Below are 19,914 nucleotides of genomic sequence, written 5' to 3'. Positions count from 1 at the left end.
GAATCTAGAGAATAAAATGGAGATTGTTGCAATATTTTATATCACACGGTATTTGTGCAGCGGTGTTTTAAATGCAAATTTTTGGAAAAGGGATACTTCCATGAATTTTAAAAAATCCAAACAGTAAAGTTACCCCAATTTTTTTATATAATGTGAAAGATGATGTTACGCCGAGTAAATAGATACCAAACATGTCACGCTTTATAATTGCACGCACTTGTGGAATGGCGACAAACTATGGTAGCTATGAATTTCCATAGGCGACGCTTTACATTTTTTTTTACGGGTTACCAGGGTAGAGTTACAGAGGAGGTCTAGGGCTAGAATTATTGCGCGACTTCCGTATGCGTTTTCTTCGCTGCGCGAGCTCGCGGAGACGGGGGCGCTTTAAAAATTTTTTAAAATTTTTTTATTTATTTTATTTATTTTTATCCTTTTAAATTGTGTTTAAAAAAAATGTTTGTTTTTTTTACCTTTATTGCTGTCACAAGGAATGTAAACATCCCTTGTGACAGTAATAGGTGGTGACAGGTACTCTTTATGGAGGGATGGGGGGTCTAAAAGACCCCCCATCCCTCCTTTACACTTCAAAGTATTCAGATCGCCGAAAACGGCGGTTCTGAATACTGTGTATTTTTTAAAATTCGGCGCCATTGGCAGCCGAGTAAACGGGAAGTGACGTCATGACGTCGCTTCCGCGTTTACATTGAGAAGGCTGGAACGAAGCCGCCCACAGCTTCGTTCCAGCCCGCCCACAGCCGCCGGAGGACACCGGGCCTCCCGATCGCACGGGAGGCCCGGTAAGAGCGGTGGGAGGCGGCGGGAGGCGGCGGGAGGGGGGGATGTCCCCTCCCGCTCCTCCGGTATAACAGCCGAGCGGCTTTTAGCTGCATCGGTTTTTATATCTGGATAGCCGATCGCCCGCTCGAAACAACAGTACTGGGATGATGCCTGCAGCTGCAGGCATCATCTCGGTATAACCCCGGAAAGCCGAGTACGCATATCTGCGTACGGTCGGTGGGAAGGGGTTAATTTGAGGGTATGCACATTAAAATCGGTGGAAGGGTTTAGGAATTACAGCTATTAAGAATAGCCATCCCCCTTTTTCAAGGGGCCAAACGTAATTGGACAATTGAATCAAAAGCTGTTTCATGGCTAGGTGTGGGCTACTCCTTCGTTATTTTTCATCAATTAAGCAGGTAAAAGGTCTTGAGTTAATTCTAAATGTGGTATTTGCATTTGTAATCTATTGCTGTGAACCTATATCATGCAGTCAAAGGAGCTGTCCATGCAAGTGAAACAGGCCATTGCAAGGCTACAAAAATGAAACAAATCCATCAGAGAGATAGCAGCAACATTAGGAGTGCAAAATCAACAGTTTGATACATTCTGAGGAAAGAAGAATGCACTGGTGAGTTCCGCAACATAAAAAGACCTGGATGTCCACGGAAGACAACAGTGGTGGATGGTCACAGGATCCCCTCTATGGTAAAGAAAAATGATTCACAACATCCAGACAAGTGAAGGACACTCTCCAGGAGGTGGGCGTATCATTGTCAAAGTCTACAATCAAGAGAAGACTTCACGAGAGCAAATACAGAGGGTTCACCACAAGGTGCAAACCATTCATAAGCCTGAAGAATAGAAAAGCCAGATTAGACTTTGACAAAAAAACATCTAAAAAAGTCAGACCAGTTCTGGAAAAGCATTCAGTGGACAGATTAAACTAAGATTAATCTGTACCAGAATGACGGGAAGAAAAAAGTGTGGAGAAGGCTTGACACAGCTCATGATCCAAAGCACACATGGTGGGGGCAGTGTGATGGCATGGGCATGCATGGCCTCCAGTGGCACTGGGTCATTGGTGTTTATTGATGATGTGACAGAAGACAGAAGCAGCCGGATGAATTCTGCAGTGTTTAGAGATATGCTGTCAGCCCAGATTCAGCCAAATGCAGCAAAGTTGATTGGACGGCGCTTCACATTACAGATGGACAATGATCCAAAGCACACTGCAAAAGCAACGCATGAGCTTTTGAAAGAAAGGAAGTGGAATATTCTGCAACGGCCAAGTCAATCACCTGATCTCAACCCAATTGAGCATGCATTTCAATTGCTGAAGGCAAAACTAAAGGCAGAAAGACCCACAAACAAAGAACAACTGAAGAGAGCTGCAGTAAGAGCCTGGCAAAGCATCAGAAAGGGGAAAACCCAGTCTTTGGTAATGTCCATGGGTTTCAGACTTCGGGAAGTCATTGCTAGTAAAGGATTCTTAACAAAATATTAAAAATGAACATTGTATTTATGATTATATTGATTTGCCCAATTACATTTGAGCAAATGGGGGACTATGTATAAAAATGGTTGCAGTTCCTAAAATTTGTACTTGATATCTATGTTCAACCCCTTGAATTAAAACTGAAAGTCTGCACTTCAAATTAATTTGGATTGTTTTGTTTTAATTTTATTCTGGTGACATATAGAGCCAAAAGTATGAAAATTGTGCCTGTGTCCAAATATATATGGACCTAACTGTAAATATGTGAAAAGTGTGGAATGCATTTGTATTCAGCCCCCTTTACTCTGATACCCCTAAATAAAATCTAGTGAAACCAATTGCCTTCAAAAGTAATCTAATTAGTAAATAGAGTCCAGCAGTATGTAATTTAATCTCAGTATAAATACAGCTGTTCTGTGAAGCCCTCAGAGGTTTGTTAGAGAAACTTTAGTGAACAAAGAGCATCACTAAGGCCAAGGAACACACCAGACAGGTCAGTGATAAAATTGTGGAGAACTTTAAAGCAGGTTATAAAAAAATATCCCAAGTTTTGAACTTCTCACGGAGCACTGTTCAATCCATCATCTGAAAATGGAAAAAGTATGACACAACTGCAAACCTACCAAGACATGGCCGTCCACCTAAACTGACAGGCCGGGCAAGGAGAGCAATAATCAGAGAAGCAGCCAAGAGGCCCATGGTAACTCTGGAGGAGCTGCAGAGATCCACAGTTCAGGTGGGAGAATCTGTCCACAGGACAACTATTAGTTGTGCACTCCACAAATCTGGCCTTTATGGAAGAGTGGCAAGAAGAAAGACATTGTTGAAAGAAAGCCATAAGAAGTCCCATTTGCAGTTTGCAAGAACCCATGTGGGGGACACAGCAAAAATGTGGACGAAGGTGCTCTGGTCAGATGAGACCAAAATTGAACTTTTTGGCCTAAAAGCAAAATGCTATGTGTGGTGGAAAACTAACACTGCACATCACCCTGAACACACCGTTCCCACCGCAAAACATGATGGGAGACACAGTGGTATAGTGGGTAGCAGTCTCGCCTAGCAGTAAAAAGGGTTGCTGGTTGGAATCCCAACCATGACACTACCTACAGTAGGTGACCGCGATATTGTGTCAATCTCACCGCACTTCTCGGCGAGATTTGACACCTACGAGCCCCGTCGCAGGGGCCAGCGCCGAGATGGCTCACTCATCGCGAAAGGAAAACTTTGTTTTCCTTCCGCGATGAGTGACAGGCAGTGCTGACAGCTGTCTGGTATGAATCCTGAGGCGGGAACACCGCGCCAAATTTTAAATGAAAAAACCGGCGTGGGTTCCCCCCTCGGGGGCATACCAGGCCCTTAGGTCTGGCATGGATTGTAAGGGGAACCCCCTATGCCGAAAAATCGGCGTGGGGGTCCCCCCCAAATCCATACCAGACCCTTATCCGAGCATGCAGCCCGGCCGGCCAGGAAAGGGGGTGGGGACGAGCGAGCGCCCCCCCCCCCTCCTGAGCCGTACCAGGCCGCATGCCCTCAACATGGGGGGGTGGGTGCCTTGGGGGAGGGGGGCGCCCTGCGGCCCCCCCACCCCAAAGCACCTTGTCCCCATGTTGATGAGGACAAGGGCCTCTTCCCGACAACCCTGGCCGTTGGTTGTCGGGGTCTGCGGGCGGGGGGCTTATCGGAATCCGGGAGCCCCCCTTAATAAGGGGGCCCCCAGATCCCGGCCCCCCACCCTGTGTGAATGAGTTTGGGGTACATGGTACCCCTACCCATTCACCTAGGGAAAAGTGTCAATGTAAAAAAAAACACACTACACAGGTTTTAAGAATAATTTATTAGTCAGCTCCGGGGGTCTTCTTCCGACTTCGGGGGGTCCCCTTCCGACTTCTCCCGGTGTTCGGCCTCTTCTCCCGGTGTTCGGCCTCTTCTCCCGGGCCCCACCGCTATCTTCTTCCAGCTCTATTGCCAGCGAGGGGCCCGGTCTGCTGCCGCTGTCTTGTCGCCGCTGTCTCGCCGCCGCTGTCTTGCCGCTTCTTCTCTTCTTTTCTTCTTCCCCGATGTTGACACGACGCTCTCTCCGACTCGAATGCTGTGTGCGAGCTGCGGAGCCATTTATATAGGCGGTAACCCCGCCCCCTTACGACGTCATGGTCCCAGCATGCGCAGGGACTCTGGCGTCATAAGGGGGCGTGACCCCAGAGTCCCTGCGCATGCTGGGACCATGACGTCGTAAGGGGGCGGGGTTACCGCCTATATAAATGGCTCCGCAGCTCGCACACAGCATTCGAGTCGGAGAGAGCGTCGTGTCAACATCGGGGAAGAAGAAAAGAAGAGAAGAAGCGGCAAGACAGCGGCGGCGAGACAGCGGCGACAAGACAGCGGCAGCAGACCGGGCCCCTCGCTGGCAATAGAGCTGGAAGAAGATAGCGGTGGGGCCCGGGAGAAGAGGCCGAACACCGGGAGAAGAGGCCGAACACCGGGAGAAGTCGGAAGGGGACCCCCCGAAGTCGGAAGAAGACCCCCGGAGCTGACTAATAAATTATTCTTAAAACCTGTGTAGTGTGTTTTTTTTTACATTGACACTTTTCCCTAGGTGAATGGGTAGGGGTACCATGTACCCCAAACTCATTCACACAGGGTGGGGGGCCGGGATCTGGGGGCCCCCTTATTAAGGGGGGCTCCCGGATTCCGATAAGCCCCCCGCCCGCAGACCCCGACAACCAACGGCCAGGGTTGTCGGGAAGAGGCCCTTGTCCTCATCAACATGGGGACAAGGTGCTTTGGGGTGGGGGGGCCGCAGGGCGCCCCCCTCCCCCAAGGCACCCACCCCCCCATGTTGAGGGCATGCGGCCTGGTACGGCTCAGGAGGGGGGGGGGCGCTCGCTCGTCCCCACCCCCTTTCCTGGCCGGCCGGGCTGCATGCTCGGATAAGGGTCTGGTATGGATTTGGGGGGGACCCCCACGCCGATTTTTCGGCATAGGGGGTTCCCCTTACAATCCATGCCAGACCTAAGGGCCTGGTATGCCCCCGAGGGGGGAACCCACGCCGGTTTTTTCATTTAAAATTTGGCGCGGTGTTCCCGCCTCAGGATTCATACCAGACAGCTGTCAGCGCTGCCTGTCACTCATCGCGGAAGGAAAACAAAGTTTTCCTTTCCCGATGAGCGAGCCAGCGCGACATTCACAGTACCCTGTCGCCGAGAACCAGCGCGATGGTATCGCGCTGGAAACACAATCTCGCGGTCAGGTACTGTACCTGGAGTTTGCATGTTCTCCTTGTGCCTGCGTGGGTTTCCCCCGGGTACTCTTTTTCCTCCCACACTCCAAAGACATTTTGGTAGGTTAATTGTCTTCTGTCCAAAAAATTGGCCGTAGTATATGAATGTGAGTTGGGGACCTTGGCTTGTGGGCTCCTTGAGGGTAGAGACCGATGTGAGTGTGCGATGTATGTGTGGAGCATTGCATAAATTGACGGTGCTATGTGGGTACTGTACCTTAATAAATAATAATAGATGGGCATCTTAATGAGACACAATATACAGGGACAGGGACAATTTCAGACACGCACCCACACTCACTCAGGTTGAACTGGATGGGCTGGTGTCTTTATTCAACCTTACTAACTATGTAACTATGGTGGTGCCAGCATCAAATTGTGGGGATGCTTTTCTTCTGCTTTTTCAATCTTAGAAGAAAACCTGTTAGAGTCTGCAAAAGACTTGAGACGGGGTGGAGGTTCACCTTCCAACAGGACCACAACCCTAAACATACAGCCAGAGCTACAATGGAATCCAAGCATATTCATGTGTTAGAATGGCCCAGTCAAAGTCCAGACCTAAATCCAATCGAGAATCTGTGGCAAGGCTTGAAAATTGCTGTTCACAGACACTCTCTATCCAATCTGACAGGGCTTGAGCTATTTTGCAAAGAAGAATGGGCAAAAATGTCACTCTCTAGATGTGCAAAGCTGGTAGAAACATACACAAAAAGACTTGCATTATCATTTTCATTACACTTCACAATTATGTGCCACTTTGTGTTGGTCTATCACATAAAATCCCAATAAAATACATTTATGTTTTTGGTTGTAACATGACAAAATGTGCAAAAACTTCAAGGGGTATGAATACTTTTTCAAGGCAATACTTTTTAAGCTGTAATTGCAGAGAAAGGTGGTTCTACAAAGTATTGACTCAGGGTGGCTGAATACAAATGCACGCCACACTTTTCACATATTTATCTGTAAAAACTTTAGAAAACCATTTATCATTTCAGTTCCACTTCACACTTATGTGCCACTTTGTGTTGGTCTACCACATAAAATCCCAATAAAATACATTTATGTTTTTGGTTGTAACATGACAAAATGTGCAAAAATATCAAGGGGTATAAATACTTTTTCAAGGCACTGTATAATGAAAGCCCATTTTGGCTGCAAAAGAAAAAAATACACTTTAAAGGACAGCTGAGATTTGTAGTTCTATAACAAAAAAGTTTCAAGTTAGTAAAGTTCAAAGACATTTATATTAGGCTTATAGAGTAATTGCATGCAAGAACAATAATATCATGATATAAAAAGTAATTATGGTTTTCATTATTATTATTACTTCTACAAGTATAAATTTGATCCCTAGTGGTGAACTAGTGGTGGCTCTACCAATGTCCATCCTTGAGTTAGGCATATTTTGTGTTAAGATCCATGATATGTATTTGTCACAGTAGACAATGACAGGTACTACAGAGAAACTTAGACAGGGAAGCAAAATCAAAATTTAGCTTTGGGGCCCTATGATGATATAGTAGTTAAACTCCTGCTACTGTACTGTATGTTTCTTTAATAGTTTGTATTTTCTCCACTCATCTTGTGCTCCTCCTTTTCTCTAAATTCTCTTTGCCTTTGATCAATTCTGGATTCACCAATGATAAGTTATTCCTCCTTTGAGCAGATTCTGGTGATGACTCAGTGTCTATTTCTACAAATGTAGAATTAGTAACGTTAGTGTCTGTATCAGAAAAACTGACAAGGTTCTTTCCTTTCCAAAAAAAACAATGGACATGATATACACATGATCATGATCCAATTTGTTCTGCAACATTTTATCTTTTCAACTCGGATCATTTCTTTCTCCAAGCAATCTAATTGATTATTTAATTGTGTATCCAAATCTCCAAAAATAGCCACTTCTCTCAAAAGTGTAATTTCATATTGCAATGTGCTAATATGCTTCTGAAGCTTATCCACTTCTATTGTTTAGAAACTTATAAACATTCTCATGAGATCAAAAGAAAAAGCAGATAATGTTTTGGTATTTTTTTTTTAAACCATCATTAAACAAATCAAATATAGGGAACATTTTACTCATTTCAATGTCAAATATTCAAAGTATCCAAATTCCAATATGCCTGAATTTTCTTAAAAATCCATTTTTTAAGCTTAAAGAAGAACTTCACTTACCCCTTTTTTTTAAACCGCCCTCCACCGTTGCCTGTTATGCTGAGTTGTCCCTGGTTTATATTCTCACCTGTCCAGTGGATCAGGTGTGAGAGCCCAGTTACTGGGCCACCATTTTCTTCCTCCTCAGTCATCAAAAGATATCTGCCTCTTCCAGGTTCAGGCAGCTGGCCCCCAGGGACGTGCGCCAGCTCTGTCCACTGACCTGCTCCTGCAGCCTCCTGGGATATGTGACAGGGATTTTGATTATTCTATTCTAAAAAAACATCCTCCATAAAACTTGCCAGCATAAAAGAAGTAATCTGGCTGCTGAGCAAATTTACTTCTATTTCTTCCAATTTGTTGAAGTGCCCATGCTTTATCTTCAACTCGATCTTCTCTAAAATGGTTCATTGCCACCATTGCAACCACATTCAGAAAAGAGGCACCACCCAAGGAGATCTGGGAAGAGTAATAATTATAAAGGCAAATAAATGATTATAAATAGACTAAAGTCCTGTGTCAGCCTTTCTCATGTCAGTTAATGCATGATTGGACAAGCACACTGAGAGAAGCTGGATAGGGATTTTCTTTCTTTGCTGAAAACGTTAGAAGGAGGTAATAAACATTATACAGTGCACAAAAGGTAGATCTTTTTTAATAGTAATAGTTGTTTGTTATAAAAAACAAGTGTCGAACGAGTTAAAAATGCACATCATGGTGCTTCCATAAGTGCTTAAAATATGCAAAACATATAACATGCTTTATTGTGCACATATAGGTGTGAATTGTGTGTAATCCATTGCATCTTACTCTTTTCACTCTAATATTGAAAGATTTACTCCTATTACTCCTCTAATATTGCCTCTTACTCATCTTACATTAATATTGCAAGGTTCCTCATGCATTGTTGAGTAAACCTTTATCCTCTTGTCATGATGTGCTGAAAAACTTTATGTCAAATTCTGACTGAGACATGTGAGGTGTCTATAATGAATAGGATTAATACTTGGTTTGCATGTTTGCATAGTCCAGCAAATGATGTTCGCAAAAAGTCAGGCTAATGGCAATGTACTACATAAAGAAGAAACGGCAATAAAATGTGTTCATCACAACTATAGCGGAGATCCACCCAAAAGGGGATGCTCCAATTGTTTGCCTCCTCTCTCCCCCCTCCGCTGCCACATTTGGCACCTTACAGGGCTGAGCGGGTACCTGGTTTTGACAGGTACCCGCTTCCACTTCCGGCTGAGCTCGCTGTGGCAAACTCAACCGGAAGTTCGGCCCCTCTCCTCCTTCCCCTGCCACAGAGCCATTCACAAAGCACAGGCTTCACTGCCAGTTTCTCTTAGCCGAGATGGTGGTGGCCGATTGAAAAATCAGCTTGGGTGAAGACACTGCTGGATTCTTGGATAGGTAAGTGTCCTACTATTAAAAGTCAGCAGCTACAGTATTTGTAGCTACTGACTTTTAATTTTTTTTGAAGGAGCCTGGAGCTCTGCTTTAACTACTTCATTGCTTTCTGTAAATATCATGTTATAAATACACTCTGTTATTCCAACGAATTGTTCATACAAATATATAGGAAAACATATTAAGGGATTATAGAAATAAATTTGGCCACGGCGGGAGGATATAGTCTCCATAAGCTGTGTTATGTTGATAAAAACAGTATTGTTGACTACCTTGCTTATATGGATTATATTCTGAATATGCTTGGCCCATACCAGGCAATCTACAATAAGTCATATTTCCTAAATCAACAAGAAACATAAGTGATGGCAGATTCTCAGGGGTCCTATACTCTTTGTCATATACTGCTGGTATATTGTCTCACTGCCTAGAGGAGGTAAAGTGCCCTAATTACAGGGAGTCCTTGGGGTAAACTCTTCCTGAAATGGTTTCACTGATTCATGATTTATTCATTTGTTTCCTCGAAAGCCTCAGGAGGAGAGACAAGGATGTGTGAGAGTTAGCTCAACTACATCAAAGCAACCAAAGCTTCTTTCTTCTTGTGAATCCCTTCTATGCTAGTTTTTATTAACATCCTTTATATTTTATCATTCTTAGCCTATGTGGTCTACTGTGACTCTGCATAATTCATTGCCTTGCATTCTATATATCATTTAATTTTAACATGATCTATCTATGTATATTTTCTTGTATCACTATCTATCTATCTACTTATTTCATGTTATTAGTTTTTTTTAATCCTTATTCTCATTTGCCATCAATATCAAGGCCAAGGCACTTATCCATATATTTAAATAGTTGTGTTATTTATTCCTCTTCTTGGAAACAGATACATCAATAACATTCTACAAAGAATGATTAACCAGAATGTAATTGCTTTATGTTTAGGGAGGCATGCCATAACGAACAGTGCAAGTTCTTTATTTTTTTACGTTTAATTAAAAAAAAGCATTTGCAACCTGTGAACTAACACATTATCACTTGTCAAGTTAATATACAGTATTTTATTTATTGAACATGTAAACCAAATGTAAAGCCATGAACTCACTATAGTGCAATAACTGAAATCCACAGACATATGCATGTAGATAACACGTACAATATTAGGCATTCTGTATCTCTGTTTCAGGGCATTGGCTCGCTGAGTCTGGAAGCGATGATAATGATGACAGTCTCTAAGCCACCCTCAAAGTTACTCTGTCATAAGAAAATTATGGAGGGCTGCCATTGCTGGCCCTCCTTTGAAAATGCTAAATACCAGGGGTGCTTGTGAGCAGCAATGAGATATGGAGACACATCGATCTCACTATGCAACACCAGGGCATATCAGCATTCAGCTAAGCTTTTCAGATCACAAACATAACCCTCCACATCTTCCAATCCTTACCCCCCTTCACCCTAAAATGGGAAGGAAAAACTCAGTAGTTCTTTGCCCTGCGTCAAGAACACAGGCCCAGCCGAAGTGCAACCAACTTGCTGGGTAAGGCCTTTTGCATATTAACCTTGCTTCCCCCACCAGTCCTCATAGAAAATTTGGAGCTATCCTCTGATGTTGGAAACACCACTGCAACACCTTTTTCACAGCAGACCTAATCATACAAGGAAGAAGTGCTATTGCCTAAGCTTAACAATGCTGCAAAAGGAATAGGAAATGACAATGAACAAACTTACTTTTTACCTAATATGGCAAATCAGGGAGCTTGGTAACTGCACTTATGCCCTAGAATATAAAATAGACAATGCTATCAGGGTCATTGATAGTCATGAGCAATGGGATGTAAACCAAGCTCTCTTGTGGCTTAAAGACTTTATAATCTTTTACAGAGGGGCGACCTGATGCTAATAGGCATTCTCAAAACCATCAAAGATCTGATCTCTGTGGCTTATACTTTATTTAAAAAAACTGGTCCCATTCACATAGAACAATTTGGACTTAACCATGTTCATTAAACCTTGGGAATTTACCTTCTACTGCATGAAGGAGACTCTGTTCCAGGCGTCCTGTGACAAGCCAGGTTTCAGCTTTTAAGACCAACACTACCAATTATTTTTAGATCTGGCACCTATCACCCTTCAGAAACACAAACAAATGAAACCTTACACCACTGCGTTGCTTTGCATTGGCAAATTGGGAATATAATTCACCTTTAATATCACTATCGGGCACAATTTTTTTTTATACCAGGAAATAAATCACAGTTTGGAGACTGGGTTAAGAACACACAGTTAAAAGATATCATAAAAAAAGGAACATTACGCTCACTTCAAGAACTGAAACACATGGGAGATATGATAAAATTAAATGAATGGAGGTTTTCACAGCTCAAGCACTTTGTAGCAAAGCTCCCACAACCGATAAGATCAGAAGAAAAGTTAAATGCAATGGAACAAATATGTAACTCTAGGAAACTTGTTATACACTGTATAGCACACATTTATAAAATAATCACAGGAATAGCAGGGCCGAGAATACTTCCATTCATGGACAAAAAGGAAAGGGAACTGGGAACGAGGTTAACTAAAAATCAATTAAAGAAAATATTAAGAGCCGTATACAGCTATTTGGTAGATATCAGAAGTATAGAAACAAATTATAAATATCTAGCCAGATGGTAAATTACCCCTGACAAAGCACATAAATACCAAGTAGGAAAATCCCCATTCTGTTGGAGAGGTTGTAATTTACAGGGCACCATGACACATATTTGGTGGGAATGCCCAAAGGTACGTGGATATTGGTGCGGCAATATACAACAGAAATTACTGAAGAGGAGGTTATAGATGACCCGTGGAGTTACCTATTCCATAATACAAACAAAACAATAAAACAATATAAAAATACATTAGTACCATATCTATTAATGCAGCTAAAGGAGTAATACAAAAAAATTGGCTGGATGTAGGTAGACGTAGAGTAAAGGAATGGTTTAAAAGAATCGATTACATATATAATATGGAAGATCTAAACAGTAGAGAAGAAGATCAGACAGAAATGTTTCTGGGAATATGGGAAAAGTGGTTTGTTTTTAAAATAACAAATATACAGAGAACTATATAGAACTATGTAGAAGCATAGATACTTAGAAGAGGAGGGAGGGAATGGGCACAGAGGTTTCTGACATGGGGGGTGGGGGGGGGGGGAGGGGGAAGGGGGGAAGAGGGAAGGGGGAAGATAAAATGTTGTAGGATGTAAACAGTGAAATAAATGGTATGTTTTTAATGTTTTGTATACAGAGAATTTATACAATTTAAATACAAATTTTAAAAAAGTATAAAATGGGGATTTCCCTTTCAGTTGATATTCATCTATCAAGGCTAGATGCACTCTACTGTTGGATTGCTGGAGGAAGCCAAGACTAAATTGAAAGCTATGTAACCTTTACCTGGCACTGAACCCTAAAGCCGCCCTGAAATGTCCCTGGCCTCAGGATCGCTACATTGTTGTCTGAATTCTTCATGGGAGAGAACGCTCAGTTGCATTCAATCTCTGCTGCAGACTCTGTCAATGACCAGATCCCCATGCTCGGACCCAGGTTTACCCAAGATCTTATGTCTCTATCTTGGGAGTTTTTACCATCTAGTAATTTATCTAGTACTTTAATCTCATTACTGATTAATATTTGGGCCACTTCTATTCTCCTATTAGTGTGGATATTGCACATCTGTTGGCCTTTTGGGGATCCAAGGCTGGGTTGGCCCTATAGAACTGCCTGTTTAGCCCATATTTATTTAAGTTATCTTAGTTGAATTCACACTTTGAGCTTATTCCACTTTTAGGGACATTCAATTTACAAAGCTGTTATGGGACAACTCCCCTGAATACCACTACATACCAGGAGACCCGATGTTCCTTCCATTTCTATTCTGGAACAACAATGTCTCAGTCTACCTCCTGGTTTGGAACAGAGGAGTGTATACATTATGGTATCACTATTGAGTTTAGTGTCATGTTATTCTGTTTTTGTTTTATGTATTCAATTTTAAAAGCAATCAGCTGGCCTTGCTGAGGACCCTTACTATGGGTACCACCGATTTTCCTCAGGTGCTTCTGATAAGAGCTGGAGGGGGTTTAAGCCCAATGGTTTAACAGAGCTCTCCTCTGGGGCCTGGAAACGTTTTTGGATACCTAGTTTACCAGACAGGCTGAGGTCCACGAGTGGGCCAACTCAAATCCATTCCGAAAATCTATTTTCCACTTTCCACCCAGGGACATGAACAGTTTCTTCCCTTTCAACACTCTGGAAGATAGAGCCCATCCACTCCATTGACATTTGTCAGGCCTGGTATGTGGCTGGGTGTGCTCAAGTGGCTCTGGACTGGGGCCTAATTTTGGGGGTGGGTCTGGGTTTGCCCAGAGAATCCCTGACCCAGCTGCAGACTGTTTCTTTGTTAGCCCTTGGTCATGCAATCCTGGGGGCCCTGGTGTGCTATATAGGGAAACCTTCCTATCTTGGCTGCTTTTTTTACTCAAGCTGCTAAAGACCTTCAGGGTGCAGGTCATGTTTGTTTTGTTGTTTTATGTAAATACTGTGTAAAGCATATCCCTGGATAACTACCCCCAGGGTAGTAGGAATGGTTTCAGAAAATAGGAATGTTCAATGGCTTGAAATTTTCTTTCTGCTGCAGAACTCCAGGATCCCAGAATTGGTCAACAAACCTATTCAAACATATTCAGTTATTTTGCTTTAACTTGTTATAGTTGTTTAAATGGGTATACTGTTCCCCCTTCTCTTATTCAGAAATGGAAGCTTTCTGGAGTCACCTTGGAACTCCCAACAGAGGCCCACCCTCCTGTACACTACTATTATGAATGATCCTACAATTAATTCCTTCAGGATTCATTTTGACCAATTTGGCCCCATGTTTTCCCCCTTTCAGTGCTTTCCCCTTCCTTCTTCTTCCTGTCCCCTTTTTCTTGTCTTTCATACCTGTCTTTCTCCTTGGCTCCATTTTATATTCTCTTCCACCCTCCATTCAACTCATTCCATTTCTCACTTGAGCAGCCATATGCCGAGCTGGGGAAGGCTTTCCAGGCTCATGACCATGTGACCATCCTTGTCTGTGATGTTACTGTGCTTGATGCAGCTACTAGTTTATTTTATCTCCTGTTTGGCTTCTTTGCCCTCCTCACCTTCCTCCCTCCCCGATTTTGGGACCTTTCCCACCTTTGACATTTTTAGACTGATAGGACCCCTATATGTTTCACAGCGGCCTTCCTTGCATAGACAACCAAGATCCCACATCACTTAGTGATTTATTCGCTGAATATTCAGAGATTCATTGCTCCCAAAAAGAGACGTAAAGCCTTCCATTACTTTAAATCTTATAAAGTTGACATTGTCTGCCACAAAAGACCAGATTTTCCACCACCATCTCCTCCCCGAGATATCTTGGCACACATTACCTCTCCTTTTAAATGGCTATTGCACAAGATAAGGTTAGGTTAAGTCATTATAACTTTCTGGTACAATGTTTTTATTGGGAAAAAAAAAAAATGGAAAAACCCCAGATAACGAATTCCCACGCAGGGGATATGTACAAAAACCATAAGAAAGAGGTTTACATAAAAGTACATAATGAAACATATTTTAAGAGTGTATTTTATCAACTGACATTGATCTACTAGCCAGGGCCGGAGGTCAGTGCGCTATGCCCAAGCCATGGGGCCCAGGGGCTGAGGCAGACAAGGGTGAGCGGAGTTGTCCGCAAAACAGGGAAGAGGGTGACAAACAAACACGAGAAGAGAGAAAAAAAAAAAAAGGAGAGGAGAAAAAGGGAAAGAACACATATACCACAACGGGGGGGGGAGGAGGGAGGTAAGTGTAGAGCAGAGCGGCGGGCAAGAGGCCCAGGAAGAGAGGAAATGGGAGGGGGGGGGAAGGGGTCCCCCAGGCTGGGGGTTAGTTCAAATTGAATTTACAGACCTAGACTAGTCGGATTTAGGTTGGGGAGTGTGTAGGACCACCACGGGTCCCATACCTTAAGAAATTTTGCATGGGAGTTGTGGAGGACGCTGGACATTTTCTCGTGGATCATGAGAGTCGTCAAAGAATTCTTCACCTCTGTGAATGAGACAGAGGGTTTTTTCCAAGCCCTCGCTATTGTTCGTTTGGCGGCAATAAATAAGTATGTAGCTAGTTTCTGTTGATGAGAGAAAAGGCCCGGGAGCAGGCAATGGAGTAATGCAAATTTGGGGTCTTTGCGGAAGGGAGCATGAAATAGGGAGGAGAGTAGACCAAAGACCCTTGGCCAGAAGCCTACAAGACAAGGGAAAGACCACCATGTGTGCAGTTCATCTCCTCTTCGACCACAACCTCAAAAGCATCTGTCATTGCATGATGGGTTTGATTTGGCGATGCGGGCTGGGACCCAGTACCAGCTCAGGAGGACCTTATAGGCTGCCTCCAACGTGGAAGGGTTCGAAATAAGTAAAGAATCTTTGGGAGAATGGTCATCTTGACCGCATGGATACGACCGATCCAGGATAAAGTGGGGAATCGCCAAGAAGTCATGAGGGCCGTGATTGTGCGCAAGAGTGAGTAAGTCAACTTGACGCCCAAGTAATCCAGGGAGGAGCTTGCCCATCGGTAAGGGAAGGAAGATTGGAGATGTAAGACTAGGGGGCCTGGGAGAGTAACGTTCAGGGCGGTAGTTTTGTGTGGGTTGATACAGAGGCCGGAGATTGTTAAAAAGCGGGTTAGAAGGGCCTGGAGATTTGGTAGGGTGACAAAGGGGGTTGATGAGGGTCAGGAGGGCATCGTCAGCGAACATATTCAGTTTATAGTTGTCACCTGCATAAGGGATGCCCGTGATATTAGGGTCTGCCCTAAGGGCAATAGCTAGCGGCTCAAGGGCAAGAATAAAGAGGACCGGGGATAGAGGGCAGCCCTGCCTCGTTCCCCTAGAGATAGGAAAAGAGGGCGAGAGGCAACCAGCATAGCGAACTGAGGCAGAGGGGGTTGAGTAAAGGGCCATCAGCCACGATAGGATCGAGTCGCCAAAGCCCCAACGTTGTAGCACGTAACGTAGATAGTCCCATGAGAGGGTATCGAAGGCTTTATATACGTCAAGAGAAAGGAGAAAGCCTGGGATTTTGCATTGCTGTAGTAGGGTGATCAAGTGGACAACTTTCCGGACATTGTCCCCCACCTGACGGCCAGGTACGAGGCCCACCTGGTCTCTATGAACCAAGGAGCGCAAGTATTTGTTAATGCGAAAGCATAGGATTTTCCCCAAGAGTTTCACATCCTCATTTAATAGGGAGATTGGGCGAAATGCCTGGGGTTCGTAAGCCTCCTCTGTGGTCTTAGGAATCATTGAGATGTGAGCTCGTAATGAGTCCAGGGAGGGCAGAGCACCTTGTTTCATGCAGTTGAAGTAGGCCGTCAGATGGGGGAGCAAGAGGGGAGAAAGCTTACGGTAGTATAGTCCGGTGAAGCCATCCGGGCCTGGGGCCTTCGAAACACAAATACCCTTGATGGCCTGAGCCACCTCCAGGTCAGTAATATCAGCATTAAGAGTCGCAAAGGCCGCTGAGGAGAGAGGCGGAATATGAAGATCACGGAAGAAGTCATCCGCGAGATTAAGAGGGAAGGGAGAAGGTTTGCTATAAAGTGAGGCTAGGAAGTCTGCCAGGGCCGCAGTGACTTTGCTCTGATCCGAAGTGAGGTCTCCGTTGCCAGTACCAAGGCGGATAGGTTTATGGCTGTGAGATGTAGCATTGAGTTTCTTAGCCAGCATTGCAAGTCATTATAACTTTCAACAAAACCGCCCCTTCAGTTGCTTATTGGAGATAACACACAAATAGATTTGATTTTCTTGAGCCAACGGTATGACCACAAACTGACCTTGGTCACTTACTTCTCCCATAACTGGCTCTAGAGTAGGTTTTTTCCCATCTTTTCAAAGTCATCAAGAAGTGGACACTGTTATTGATGGGTAATTTAGTCCAGAATCAATTTTCATTCATATCGCCTGCCTATGATTCCTCTCAAAAGTCTCAAATTTATTTTCTTTTTCAGTTCTTTGCCCTTGTTGATGACTGGCAAGAACTACAACCTGAAATAAAAACATATTATTCTAATCCCACAACAGTTTTTGTAGAATTGACAACATTCTCATGCCACTGGCCAAATGTGTTTTCAGATGGCAATAAATATGCCACAGATTTAGATATATTGCTTCCTAAGGGCTGAGAAAGGGTAAGGCAGGACATACAGGATGGCTCTTCTAGACAGTGTCCTGTGCAATTAGCACAAGCTAATTTATGTTCCTGTTCATGCTCATAGAAAATGAGCACATGCTCGTGCATCTGTTGCTTGCATTGGTGCCAAGTGGGCTATTTAAACTGAGCTTGTGCTATGCTACAGTGCTGTCTTGTCTACAGCGCTGCTTTGCGTACCTGCAACCTGTTACTCTGCATCTGACTTATGTCACCGATGCCTTACAGTGATCTAGGCAAAAGTATTACTGTCAGGGCTGGGCTCAGCCCTTCCTTCTCTGAGCTGGCCACTCAGCTGTCGGCTAATTGCCAGCTCCTATCTCTCCACATTGACTCATCTGTTGATGATATCCTGCTTGTCAGTCCTGCCTACGTAAGCCATCCAGCCCAGATGATCTCTGCCTCCGTCTTGGTCACATCTCTAGAGATGCTCTCCTGTGTTCCTGTTAAAGACTTGCTTGGCTGACATTCCTTCTGGCTCCAGCTCCTGCTTGCTTTTCTATTACGCTCATCTCTGGCTCCCTGACGTTTTGGCTTGTCTGACTATCCGTTCCGGTTCCTGAACTCTGGCTATGTTTTGATTACGTTTACTCTGTTTACCTTTTTTTATTATTAATAAACAAGTGAGATTTAACTGTACTTCTGTCTCAGTTTGATTCATGGTTTCTGACAGTAGGTGAAGGCCATGAATTCAGAAGATGCAGTCAATCCACTTTGTTGGTAATATTTTTTCCAGATTGGATGAGCAGGATGAGACGCTCTCCTGTGTTCCTGTTAAAGACTTGCTTGGCTGACATTCCTTATGGCTCCAGATCCTGCTTGCTGTTCTACTACGCTCATCTCTGGCTCCCTGACGTTTGGTTTGTCTGACTATCCGTTCCGGTTCCTGAACCCTGGCTATGTTTTGACTACGTTTACTCTGTTTACCTTTTTTTATTGTTATTAACCACTTCAGCCCCGGAAGAATTTACCCCCTTCCTGACCAGTGCGTTTTTTGCATTTCGGCACTGCGTCGCTTTAACTGACAATTGCGCTAACAGCATGAGGAGAAAAAAAAGCAGATTGCAGGCTTCTGTGTAAGGGACATCGGTCCCGAAGAGGAAGAGGCACAGCCAGCTCATCTGTGCTCACCAGTGCTGCCTGCCAGTGCCATCTGCCAGTGCCCACAGTGCATATCAGTGCCCAACAGTGTATAATAGTGCCACCTATCAATGCCCACGAGTGCCAGCTATCAATGCCCACCAGTGGTGCCAATCAATGCCACATCAGTGCCACCTAGCAGTGATGCCTATCAGTGTCACCTACCAGTGTCCATAACTGCCACCTATCAGTGCCTATCACTGCCACATATCAGTGCCCATCAGTGCCAGCTATCAGTGCCACCTATCAGTGCCACTTATTAGTGCCCTTCAGTGCCACCCATCAGTGCCCATCAGTTCCACCCATCAGTGCCACCTCTCAGTGCCCACCAGTGCCACCTCTCAGTGCCCACCAGTGTCACCTCATCAGTGCCCACCAGTGCCGCTTATCAGTGCCCACCAGTGCCGCCTATCAGTGCCCATCATTGCCGCCTTATCAGTGCCCATAAATGCAGCCTATCGGTGCCCATCAATGCACCCTATCAGTGCCCATCAGCGCTGCCTGATCAATGTACATCAATGAAGGAGAAAAATTACCTATTTGCAAAATTTTATAACAAAATATTGTATTTATTTTCAAAATTTTCGGTCTTTTTTCATTTTTTTAACAAAAAATTAAAAAAGAGAGGTGATCAAATACCACAAAAAGAAAGCTCTGTTTGTGGGGAAAAAAATGATAAAAACTTCATTTGGGTACAGTGTTATATGAACGCGCAATTGTCATTCAAAGAGACAGCTCTGAAAGCTGAAAATTGGTGTGGGCAGGAGGGGAGTTTAAGTGCCCAGTAAGCAAGTGGTTAATGCTCATCAAATGCTAGTTTAGGTGGTCATTTTGGATTGGTGCATTTATTTTTTTGGGGGGGAGGTGTGTGATGATAGATGACTGGACACATAATATGTGTTTGGAGCACTGATTTGAGGGTGAACACTTAAAAAAAAATAAAGCTGTGAATCATTGCTTGTCTGCACCTTTGCAACTGTGAAAGCAATCAAATGCGCTCTTCGAACTGGACATTTATTCACAGCTGCACTGGCTTACACCTTTAGAACTGCTCAAACATTTGAATGCGCTATACGAACTTCCAGACTGCCAGATTCAAGTTTCATCTCGATGGTCATGTATTTACATTATTACAACAGTGAGGGCGGATTTGTTTATTTATTTATTTATTCAATCATTCATTAATTTAACTATTTAGTATTAGAATTATTGGTGCGGAGGACTTAACACTTTATTGAGTGGGGGAGATATACTTTTATTCATATATGAATATATTCATACATTTTTATTCATAAATAATTTTATTCACTTTTATATTATTTGTGGATATTCATTCATTTCTCTATAGGTAAAGCATTGCACAATTAAAGT

The sequence above is a fragment of the Aquarana catesbeiana genome, linkage group LG02 (genome assembly GCF_042186555.1).
Source record: "Aquarana catesbeiana isolate 2022-GZ linkage group LG02, ASM4218655v1, whole genome shotgun sequence".
Taxonomy (NCBI): domain Eukaryota; kingdom Metazoa; phylum Chordata; class Amphibia; order Anura; family Ranidae; genus Aquarana; species Aquarana catesbeiana.
The sequence above is the reverse complement of the archived record's forward strand: the minus strand, read 5'-3'. Positions refer to the sequence as shown.